The following is a 12,970-nucleotide window of genomic DNA, read 5'->3' on the forward strand; positions in this document are numbered from 1 at the left end:
TAAATGGAGTTTCAAAAGACTTTTTGGATTGAATTTATTTATTTTATTTCTGTCAAATAAAATTTATTCAAAAAGATAGATCTCATTGATCGACCAAATCCGAATTCGAGCCGAGCGACGATGACGACGGCACGAGGCATCTATTATTTCTTGCCTCACTTGCCATGTGGAGTAAGTATTCATCAATATAAACACTCAAGTTCTCTTCTTCCAGCAATGTGGGGGAAAGAGTAAACTTATCAATTTGGAAGTACACTTTCCATTTTAGTGTCTCCGTCCCTCCACCCTTTTACTCTCCATTTTTCCATTCACACTTCTTTCATCTACTATAAACCCAACATAATATGGTATTATGACGTATGTGGTGCAATATGGAGTTTTTCCACAGACAAGAAGGCAGAATATTTCTCAGTTCATAATTTCTCAATTTTGAAAACAGAAAGTGCTTTATTTTTGTTTTCTAAAAAGGACTACTTTTCTTCTTTAACGAAGGTTGTTGGAAGCAAGTTTAAAGTCTCTTTCATTCAACTAAGAAAAATTACTTCCTCCTTAGAAAGTGGGGCAGTTGGAATAAGTTAAATTGGAGTGGAAATTTGTGATTAAGGGTGGGTAGGTGGGAGGAAAGAAATAATGAGCTTGAAATGCCACCCATTTGAGGAAAAATATTTTTTAAAACTTTCAACACGTAAAGGCGTAAGGGCATAGTTGAGTAGTTGGGAGGCGGGTCTCCCGTGGAATCAAGTCTAGCCTTTGTCCCGCTCAGTCATATGCAGTTTTACATCTCCTATGTGGTTTGTGAGTTATTGCACAATAAGCAGGTCACCACAAAATGCTTAGAGATTGTGGGTTTCCTAGGTTCCAAAAAATGGAAAAATTTAAAATCATTTTCTCCAGACAAAGCGTTCATTTTTACCTCTAGTCACACAAATGTTTATGAAGGACGAGTAATTAAAGTTGTGCCTTGTCAATATATATCACATAAATTAGTACAGAGAAGTAATTAAAAATTTACTTAGTTTGACTCTTGATGATAATTGTTTAAAGAAAGCTATAGCTGGTTGATCACTACATGGATTGTGGACCAAGGTGGAAATGTGATGGAAATTTCTTTGCACTTTCTTTTTAAAATAAATTTAGAAAGTACCAACTTGTTGGTTGTTGCTATTCTTCCTTTATCATACATTCTATGTGCAGAAATTCCTTATTGTACATCACACACATAACCACAAGAGAAATGGCTTACATTGCGATTACTTGCCTTAGGAGCACTGTACAACAATCGATGCAAGTCACAGGATGTAATTTGCAATCATTCTACGAAAAGCTTGAATCCTTGATAGCTATTATGGAGAAACCTAACAATATAAAGGGCGATGTCGTGGCATTGGCAAGCTTGGAAGCACAAATCGCGGAGATAGCATGCAGAGCAGAAGACGAAGTCGACTCAAAATCAATAGAAGTTCTACACGCAAAAACAAATAGTTTACGAGGTAAAGCTTTCTGGAAACTCTGTTGTTTCCCGGAACAAGCAATAGTCTATTGTTGGGTAAACCCGGAATAACAAAAAAGTATTTGTGCTAGAATAATAGGGAAAATAAATGAAAATACTGACACCAAGATTTTTACGTGGAAACCCTTCTAAATAAGGAAAAAAACACGAATCAAGAGGAGCAACTGATATTACTATAGTAAGGAATTTTTACATCGTAGTCACAAATATAATACTCAAAATGACTACCACAAACTCAAAAGAAATAACCCTCTTTTGACTCCCACCTTACTAAAAATATCGCTCACTCTAATTTTTCCTTCACGATCAATTTTTTATCACAGTCTGTGGAATACCTCACTGCTCCCTATATTATTTTTCCTTTCTGTTTTTGGTGTGTTAAAGTGAGCTGAAATTGCCTCTATTTATAGGCAAAAAAAAAACCTGCCCAATTGATGTAAGCAATGACATCAATGGGAAGTAATATTTCAAAGTATTTGAAATTTGCCAACTTGAAAATTTTGTTGCTGCAGCCAAAATGGAAAAATGGGATTCTATGTTGTTGCAGACAAAGTGGAAAAAATGGAATCGACCCTACAAATCTCCCCCTCAAATCTCATGCATCTGAAGGAGGTATCCTTGTTCTTCTCAGGGTGGGCTCATGCCGACAAGTTCTTTGCATAACTCGAACTTGTCTTTTGGCACCACCTTTGTCAGTATATCTTCGGAATTTTCACTAATGTAAATCTTTTTAACATGGAACGATTCGTGCTCCACTTGTTCACGAATTCAATGGTACCTCACATCAATGTGTTTTGTTCATGCATGGTACATGGAGTTTTTACTCAAGTCTATTACACTCTGACATCACAATAGACAATGTACTCCATTTGTTGCAATCCAAGCTCTTGAAGGAATAGCTTGAGCCATATCATTTCCTTGCTAGCTTCAGTAGCCACAATATACTCAGCTTCAGTTGTAGATAGCGCAATGCACTTTTGCAGCTTCGACTGCCATGATATAGCTCCCCCTGAAAATGTAAACAAAAATTCAGTAGTAGATTTTCTGTTATCAAAGTCACCTACCATATCAACATCTGTATAGATCTTCAAGATTGGATAATATCCTCCAAAACACAAACAGTCTCCCGAGGTTCCTCTTAGGTACCTCAATATCCATTTGACTGCTTCCCAGTGCTCCTTTCTTGAATTTTCAAGAAACCTGCTGACAACACCAACTACGTGAGTAATATCGGTCTGGTACACACTATTGCATACATTAAAATTCTGAAAACTGAGGAGTATGGAACTTTAGCGATGCTCTTTTTTTCTCCTTCATTATAGGACACATTTTCCTACTCAATTTCATATGACCAGCAAGAGGTGTGTTAACAACCTTAGCATTCTTCATGTTGAAGTGTTCCAATACACGTTCAATGTACTTCTCTTGTGATAGGTAAAGTTTCCTTTCATCTCTGAGACGAGTAATCCTCATGCCCAAAATCTGCTTAGCATGACCTAAGTCTTTCATAGCAAAAGACTTGCATAACTGTTTCTTCAACTCATCAATTCTGGAAGCATTCTTGCCCACAATCAACATACCATCCACATACAGCAAGAGGATGATAAAATCACCACTAGAAAAATTTTGTGCAAATACACAGTGATCTAAGAAGTCTTCTTGTAGCCTTGTTCCCACATGACAGATTCAAACTTCTTATACCACTGTCATCTAGCTAAAAGCCATAGAGACTCTTCTTAAGTTTGGACACATAGTTTTCTTTACCTTTCATATTGAATCCCTAAGGTTGTTTCATATAAATCTCCTCTTCGAGGTCACCATGAAGAAAAGTTGTCTTCACATCCATCATCTCAATCTCTAAGTCAAGACTAGCATCCAAACCAACAACTGTACAAATAGAGGTTATTTTGACGACAGGAGAAAATATTTTGTCAAAATCAATACCCTTTATTTGACCAAATCCTTTGACAACTAATCTAGATTTGTATCTAGGCTTCAAGATGTGTTCTTCAAATTTTACTTTAAACACCCACTTATTCTTCAAAGCTCTCATGCCCTTAGGCAATTTCACCAACTCATAAGTGTGGTTCTCATGTGGAGATTTCATCTCATCTTGCATGGCTTTAATCCATTGATCCTTATGTTCATCTTCCATGGCCTCCTCATAACATTCAGGTTCTCCCGATTCAGTGAGTAACACATACTCATTAAGAGAATAACGAGAAGAAGGACTACGCTCTCTTGTAGACCTTCTCAGTGGAGCATTTGGCTCATCTATAGCTTCTTGAACTGCAGCATCATTAATAACAGCATCGTTGTCATTATCAACATCAACATGTTGATTTTAAACATGATTCTGGGCGTCACCATGATTGTCTAGCCAAATATCATGTACACTTGTATGAGAAAATTGATCAAGACTAACCACACCATCAGAACTTGAAGATTCTAACTTCTCCGCTTTGTCAATATCTTCAATGATTTGATTCTCCATGAAGACGATATCCTAACTTCTTACAAGATTCTTCTCAACTAGGTCATATAGCCTATAACTAAATTTATCAAGGCCATAACCAATGAAGATGCACTACCTTGTCTTGACATCTAACTTTGACCTCTCATCTTTAGGCACATGTACAAAAGCTTTGCAACCAAATACTTTCAAATGGTCATAGAAAATATCTTTCCCATACCAAACTTCATTTGGTACATCACTTTGCAAAGAAAAAATAGGAGATAGGTTAAAAACATGTGCAGCGGTCAATAAAGCTTTACCCCAAAAGGAGTTTGGCAACTTTACTTTAGAAAGTAAATATCGATCCTTTCTATCAAGGTCCTGTTCATCCTTTCTGCCAAACCATTAAGTTGAGGCATCTTAGGAGGAGTCTTCTGGTGTTTGATACCTTGTCACTTGCAGTATTCGTCAAATGGTTCACAATATTCACCATCGTTATCAGTACAAATACACTTCAGTTTCTTCCCTGTTTCTTTTTCAACGGAAGCCTGAAACTGCTTAAAGACACCCAATACTTCCTTTTTCGTCTTCAAGACATAGACCCAAAGTTTCCTTGAGCAATAATCAGTAAAAGTGACAAAGTAAAGTGCATCACTTAAAGTCCTTTTCTTTATTGGACCATATAAATCTGAATGCACCAGCTCAAGCAACTCTGTCTTTCTTGAAGGAGGATGAGACTTGAAAGAAACTTTATTTTGTTTTCCAGCCAAACAGTGCTCGTATTTTTCTTATTTTGCACTTTCAAAATCTGAAAATAATTTTTTCTTGGCCAGAACATTAAGTCCTTCCTCGCTAATGTGGATAAGTTTCTTGTGCCATAATATTGAAGAGCTAGCGATGTCAACTGTATTCATCATGTTAGCACAAGTAGAAGCCATAGTCCAGTATAGACCATAACGTTTGTCTCCACGAGCCACAACCAAAGAACCCTTAATGAGTGTCATGACCCAAACCTAGGCCCTAGCCGTAACGAGCATCCCAAACCATGAAGGCCCGAGAGCCCTTCTAAGTTGTAATCATATACACAATTCATATACAAAAAGGAAATGCAAAAATACAAAATAATACGGAATCATGATCAATATCACAATTCAATTGAACAACCTGGAATGGACTCTATAAACCTCTAACAACGTCTAACATCAATCTGTGAAATCTCTAACAACTGAAAATGACATTTGTCTGAAATCTGGGACAAGGCCCCCAGTCGGGACATGAATCAAAAATGAAATAACAATAATAATTTCTAATACAGGCCTTCCGAAGTAAGGGAGGCTCACTAGTTGCAAATTTCTGACAAGTCAATCTACTACTTAACGGGACCCCAAGATGATGTCTCAGAATCCTGAAATATAGGGGGGTCAATACAGATGTACTGGTATGTAGAGCAATCCAAGATAATGTATTTTTATATAACATAAGTGAGATCAATTTATAAACAGCTTTATATATGATATATGAAAAACACATGGGCATATTTAAAAGACTTTGAACAATTCTTTGAAATCATAACTCATTCTTTGTCTTACTTCTGAGCTAGATAGTACACCCTATAGTTTTATAATCCCACGGGCTATATGGAATCCGTACTTGACTCGACGGCTAAGCCCCCAATCCAAGTTTGTCACAAGATTGGGGTGTCAGCAAGGGGGAACACGCAAGATCGCAAAGCATGGTGTCATAATCCCCAATCAAATCATCATGTCATGGTAGTGCACAAGATCACAAAGCAGGATACCTAAACATAGTCCCAATTTGGGACGACATGAATCAAGGTACACAAGATCACTAAGCATGGTACCATAACCCCGTGTCGGCAAATCACGGTTTCTAGCATAGATCCTTTCAACTCGTACTTTCTTCGGGTAACCATCTAACTCTCTTTAAGCCCATTTTTAACCTTTTATAAATATGCATCTTTCAAAGTTCAAAATCTGAAAGTCTGAGTAAAAATCTGATTTCTATTCAATTCTGTGTCTGTCATGGCATTGTCTGATTTGGTATCGTCATACCAAGACTTGCAGTCATGTTTCTGAGCCATAAAATATCATATCACAGTTTTCTCTTTCAAAACATAAGTTTAGAACACCATACTTCAAATAGTTCAAAAAGATTCATTCTTCCAAAACATTTATCAAATTAGGCAAAGATCATTTTTTTCAATCATTTCAACAAATATGTGGTGGTCATGTATCCTTGGCAAACCATGCAATTCATTCATTATAGATATATTCAACATTTATCAACATGTAAAAAAACTCTCTCATCAATTTAAAGATGAATCTTAAATCTTTCAACAATAGTCAATAACATTGATACCATGCTTCTAAATAATATTCTAAAATCAAGAGGCATTACAACATGAGAGGGAGCGTAAACAGTCATGCTCTTAATTTAATTAATAACTTTAAACACATACATACATATATAAGTTTACAAATCAATTTGGAAAAAAGGCCTCAAGACCAAATCAATATCATCAAAAGCTTTAAAAGCATGAATCTAATTATAAATCCAAAACCCTTTTTGTAAATTCAAGATTTCTAAAACCTTTAACAATGATTAAGGAGAATTTACTATGCTCATGTAGATTTAGAAAAAACTCCACATACCTTTGATTTTGTAGTTAGAAGAATGGAATCTGAATCTTAATTAGTTTCTTGGATATCATGAACTTAGAGACTTGAATTCTTGATCTTGAATATTGGAGCTTAGGGTTTTGGTTGAGAGGAATTTTGATGAATATCAGGATAAAATGATTTTAAGAGGCTTAAATATTGTGTTTGGAAGGATTGGGGTTGAGGTAAAAGACTAAAATACCCCTAAAGAAACAAAAAAAAAGTCGCAGCAGTCCCTTAGTTGACAGACTAACATGCTGAAGTAAATTGGGTATAACTTTTTACTCCGATGTTAGATTTGGACGAAATCAGTTGCGTTGGAAAGAAAACTCAAACAAATTTCATTTGATATATAGCAGGCCAACCAGTTCATTATATAACAGAATTTATAGTCAATGAAATTGACCCAAGTTGAAGTATCTACTAAAACTAAATCGATAGAATTATTTTCAACTCGTCTTAGAGTTAGGGGATTCTTGTGATCTCAATTCACATTAAAAGTTATTCACAACCTATATGATTTCTCATCACACATTTATTAACAAAGAATCAATGAGTTCGGGTCTATACGCATAGGAACAATGGTTTAAACTTTAGCCCAAATGTGCGAGGTGTTACAATGAGTTTCCATTTTCCACCACCATTGGTAATAACATATCCCTCATTATATAGAACGCCAACAGAAATCAAGTGTAAGCAAACATCGGGTGTATGTTTTACATTATTTAAAACTAGTTTAGATCCAGTACTAGTTTTCAAATAAATTGTACTAATACCAACCGCCTTAGAAACAGTCTCATTGCCCATACTCAAAGTTCCAAAGTCACCTGGAGTATAAGATAAGAAAAAATATTTCCTTGATGTCACATGAGATGCGGCATCAGAATCCACAACCCAGCTTGACTCATCACAAGCAACATTTATTAGATTTTCATCAAGGATAGTAACAAGATCTTCGGTGGTAATGGTGGCTACGCAATTTTCATTGTCGTCTTCTTTCTTTTTCTTCTTGTATCTTTTCTCCTTCTTCAACTTTCGGCAAAATTTCTTTGTGTACCCTTTTAACCCATAATGATAGCACTCTATATCTTTAAATTTTTCACTAAATTTGCTTCTATGGTGTTTATTATTTTGAGCACAATGATTCTTGATTCCCCCTAGCGCTAGTCACTAGGACGTTAGACGAAGAGGAACCTTGAGACTTTCGTCTCATCTCTTCATTAAAAACACTACTCTTGGTAAAATCCATAGAGATCATGCTATCGGGAGCAGAATTTGATAAAGAAGTTCTAAATGTTTCCCACGAGTCTGATAGGGAACCAAGTAGAAGCAAGCCTTGAATTTCTTCATCAAAGTTAATGTCCATAGCAAATAGCTGGTTCATAATCCCCTGAAAGTTATTCAAGTGATCTGTCATCAGAGAACCATCATGGTATTTTAACCCCAACATTTATTTTATCAAGAACATCTTATTATTTTCAGTCTTTCGAGCATACAAACTTTCAAGATGCTCCCATAGGGATCGAGCATGTGTCTTCCCCAGAAATATGGTTCAACACATTATCGTCAACCCACTGCCTAATAAAACTGCAAACCTGTCTATGCAACAGGCTCCACTCTTTGTTGGTTTTATTTTCAGGCTTTATAGTGTTAAAGACTACAGAAAAAAATTCTTAACATAGAGCAAATCTTCCATTTTCTCCTTCCAAATGGCATAATTAATGCCATTTAAGGTAACCATTCTACTTGTGTTGGCTTCTATTGTTTATCAAAAAATACAGATATTACAAACCGTGGCTCTCATACCGGTTTGTTGGGTAAACCCGGAATAACAACAAAATTATTTGTGGCAGAATAATAGAAAAAATAAATGAAAATAATGACACCAAGATTTTTACGTGGAAACCCTTCTAAATAAGGAAAAAAACACGAACCAAGAGGAGCAACTAATATTACTATAGTAAAGAATTTTTACACCATAGTCACAAATATAATACTCAAAATGACTACCACAAACTCAAAAGAAATAACCTTCTTTTGACTCCCACCTTACTAAAAATATGGCTTACTCTAATTTTTCCTTCACTGACTATTTTTTATCACAGTCTGTGGAATACCTTACAGCTCTCTATATTATTTTTCCTCTTTGTTTTTAGTGTGTTGAAGTGAGCTGAAATTGCCTCTATGTATAGGCAAAAAAAACCTGCCCAATTGATGTAAGTGATGACATCAATGGGAAGTAATATTTCAAAGTGTTTGAAATCTGCCAACTTGAAAATTTTGTTGTTGCAGCCAAAGTGGAAAATTGGGATTCAATGTTGTTGCAGCCAAAGTGGAAAAAATGGGATGGACCCTACACATATTGATTCCATCATGAAGCTGTGGATGAAAATCCGGGACAGTTACAACAAAGTCGAAGAGTGTATGGATGACTTAGAACAAAGCAAAGGTTTTTTGGCAAAAACCGAAATTAAACTAGGACTAGCATTACAGAAACGAGGAGTAGGACAAATTGATTCCATGATGAATGACTGGACGATGAAGCAGAGCAGGCACACCAAAAGCAAAGATGTAGAAGCACAAAATTTGACTCTTGCTAGCACATTTCGATGTTCCTTGGAGCATGAGAATATGATGGTTGGCCACGAAAATGAATTCGAGATGATGCAGGACCAACTCACTAGAGGTACCGATGATCTAGAAGTTGTCTCAATTATTGGGATGGGGGGCATTGGTAAGACAACTTTGTCTAACAAAATTTACAATGACCCGTTTGTTTTGTCTTGTTTTGACATTTGTGCAAAAGTCACTATCTCACAAGTTTATTGTGCGAGAAATGTACTCCTATGCCTTCTTTCTTCCATATGTGGAAAAACTGATCAAACTTATGAGGAGCAAGATGATTGGCAACTAGCAGACCAATTGCAAAAGCTTCTAAAAGGCCCAAGGTACTTGATTGTCATTGATGACATATGGGCTAAAGATGCGTGGGATGATATAAAACTGTGTTTCCCAGATTGTAATTGTAGAAGCCGAATTTCGTGACTACTCGGAATATGGAGGTGGCTGAATATGCTAGCTCAGGTAAGCCACCTTATCAGATGCGCCTTTTGAATTCTGATGAAAGCTGATGTTTACTATACGGAAAGGTCTTTGTGAAAGACTGTTTCTCCCCTGAATTTGAACAACTTGGTAAACAAATTGCATTCAAATGAGGAGGATCGCCCCTAGCAATTGTTGTGATTGCTGGGCTTCTCTCCAAAATTGGCAAAGCATGGACTGAATGGCAAATTATTGCCGAGAACATAGGCTCAGTAGTAAACACAGCTCTTGAAACCCAATGCATGAAAGTTTTGGCTTTGAGTTACCATCACTTGCCACATCATCTAAGAGCGTGCTTTCTATATTTTGCAATCTTCCTAGAGGATAAATTGATTTTTGTCAATTCACTTGTGAAATTATGGGCAGTAGAGGGTTTTCTGAAGGTAGACGAGATGAAAAGTATGGAAGAAGTGGCTAAAAAATGTCTAAAAGATCTTGTGGATAGAAGTTTAATTTTCATCCACAAGGAGAGTAATTTTGATGGAAAGATTAAAGCTTGTGGAATGCATGATGTGATTCGTGAACTCTGCTTGAGAGAAGCTCGGATCATGAATTTTGTGAATGTTGTTGGAAGAAAGAATGATCAAAATCCAAGTGAGAAAACCATGCATTTTTTCTCGAAGGATTGAGGCCGTATCAGTAATGAGCAAAAGTTGTCTAGATGTCCCAATAATGAGGCTCACTCTATTTTGCTTTTCAAAAGAAAGCGAAGATTCATGTCAGAGTTGTTGCATTTCAAGCTAGTAAGAGTACTAGATCTTGCTTTAATGAGATGTTTTAGTGAGATACTTGATTTAATTCACTTAAGATACCTAGCTTTAAGTCTTTCTCCCGGCCTGCAGCGCCATCTAGGAGAAGATATTTCCTCATCAATAGACATTCCTTCATCAATATCTAGACTATGTTATCTGCAAGTTTTTATACTTAAGCTGTCACGTCACAAGGTCCGGCGTCATCCTTTCGTATTACCATCAGAAATTTTGACTATGCAGCAGTTGAGGCGGCTCAGCTTGGACTGGAATTACTTGCAGTATCATGAGCCAACAGAGGAAAGTCTGGTTCTGAAAAATTTACAATTTCTGTCGGGATGGAATCCTCTGTATTGTACTGGATCTGTCTTTAGACTATTTCCCAATTTAAGGAAACTGCAAATACGTGGCATCCGAGAAGATTTTCTTCGTCGCAAGGACCTCTATGATTTTCGCTTCTTAGATCAGCTGGAGGAATTGAAATTTTGTCTCTCTAATCCAAATTTTTCTTGCTTTCTGGAAAGCTTTACAACTTATGGTGCTACTCCACAAGATATTACGTGGTTTACGAGGAGAAAACAACCAGAAATGATGTTTCTGGAGAGACCATCTCAGCTCCTTCCTCGTCCAGGTGCTTTTCCATTTATTCCCCTTCGTCCTGCTCGTCCTTTGCCACCTTTGCTCCTATCTCCTCCAGATGCCTTTCCACAAAACCTTAAGTTTTTAGCTTTTAGTGGGACTTCTTTGTGGTGGAAGAATTTGAGCATTGTTGGTAAATTGCCAAAACTCGAGTCCCTTAAACTTGCACATGATGCCTACATAGGCTACGAATGGGAAGTATTTGAGGAAGGTTTTCCTTGCTTAAAGTTCTTGCAACTGAAAGATTTAGGCATTTGGTATTGGAGAGCCAGTTGTGATCATTTTCCATGTCTTGAACGACTATCTCTTGATCGTTGCCGGCATTTGGTTTCGATCCCTCAAGATTTTGCAGATATAACCACACTTGCCCTGATTAATATAAGCTACTATTCAGAATCTGTTGAGAATTCCGCCAAGCAGATTCAACGGGACATTCAAGAAAACTATGGAAGTTCTATTGAAGTCCATCTGTCAAGCTTTGTAAGACATCTTCGTCTTTGATGTACTTATTATTGTTGCATGTGGTTGTGCTTCCAAATTATATATGCTAAGGCTAAGGCTTGTGTGGTCACGAATATATGAGATGACTTAACAATAACACGTTTTCAGTTTGATTAGAGGATATTGTATAGAATATACAATTTTAGAGCTATCAACGAAATCAATTATGCATGATAATCATTTGTGTGATTTGAATAGTTTTTGTAATACAAACTAGATATCCTAAATTATGTTTTTAGAAGAAGTTAAGGATCAAAAACATACCTAAAGTATCTCCATTTTTTTGAATTTCATACCTGAACTATTGGTTGTTGACTTTTCCTACTTGGATTATCACCAAATGTTCATGAGCAGGTATGTCGAGTAAGATATTAAGTTTTGTGCTCTATAAATTTTTATACCATGTAAAGTTGACCTAGAACAACATATACTCTTCATAGCAAGCTCGATACCGAAAAGTGTAAAAATTCTTTACATACGTCATTCTATATAATTTAGATCTGTAAAATATTGTGTAAGTTCTTATACGTACATGCTCTTTTTTGCTATAATTTTCTTTCCTAATCAATAGATCTAACATTTCATTTTCCATCCTTTTTGACTCTTTCATATTTATTTATTTTTTTGCGCAGAAAGAGGTGATGAACTTAAGGGTAGGATGTCCACATCACACCCCTTAAAGTGTGGCCCTTCTCCGTATTAGGGTATAATTTTACTTTAATTTTCTTACTAAGTTTAAGTTTTACTTTTCTTGAAAGAAAAATAAAAGTAATATCATAATTACTTTTACTTTTTCTGAAAGAAAAATATAAAAATTTTTCATATTTGGCGTATAAATATAAGATACCTTCTCATACCATAACACAATAACATCCACAATGTAGTCATTGAAGAGTTTTGTTTAGGGGGAGATTTCTCCCAATAGATTTTGTGCTTTTCAATATTAGTTTTTAATATGTGGGTCGTTTGACGAAATATATTCACTATAACAAAAGTGATATTTAGCTACAAAATTATTAAGTACTACAAAAAATTCATCACTAATTATTCATTTTTTGTGACAAAAATTAGATTTCATCTTTAAATACATGAGCAATATACTTTAGTGACGAAACATACAATTTCATAGCAACGTTTTGTCTACTAAAATTGCCCACCAAAAAATAATTTGGCGCCATTTATTAAGAATTATTAGTGAGGAATTTTAATTTATCAATGATACATTATTTTGTCACTAATAATGTTTCTAGTTTGTGACAAATTATTATTTGTCTTAAATTAGTTATAATTTTGAACACGAAAAAAATTTGTCACAAAAAATAAGCTATTGCAATAG

The 12,970-nt window shown here is 35.7% G+C and overlaps 1 pseudogene; it reads left to right on the forward strand.

Moving 5' to 3' along the window:
* The first annotated feature begins 1,052 nt into the window (after nucleotides 1-1,052).
* On the forward strand, nucleotides 1,053-11,903 carry LOC124890511 (annotated as a pseudogene).
* Nucleotides 11,904-12,970: the final 1,067 nt, after the last annotated feature.

Source organism: Capsicum annuum, unplaced genomic scaffold (assembly GCF_002878395.1).
Source record: "Capsicum annuum cultivar UCD-10X-F1 unplaced genomic scaffold, UCD10Xv1.1 ctg1934, whole genome shotgun sequence".
Taxonomy (NCBI): domain Eukaryota; kingdom Viridiplantae; phylum Streptophyta; class Magnoliopsida; order Solanales; family Solanaceae; genus Capsicum; species Capsicum annuum.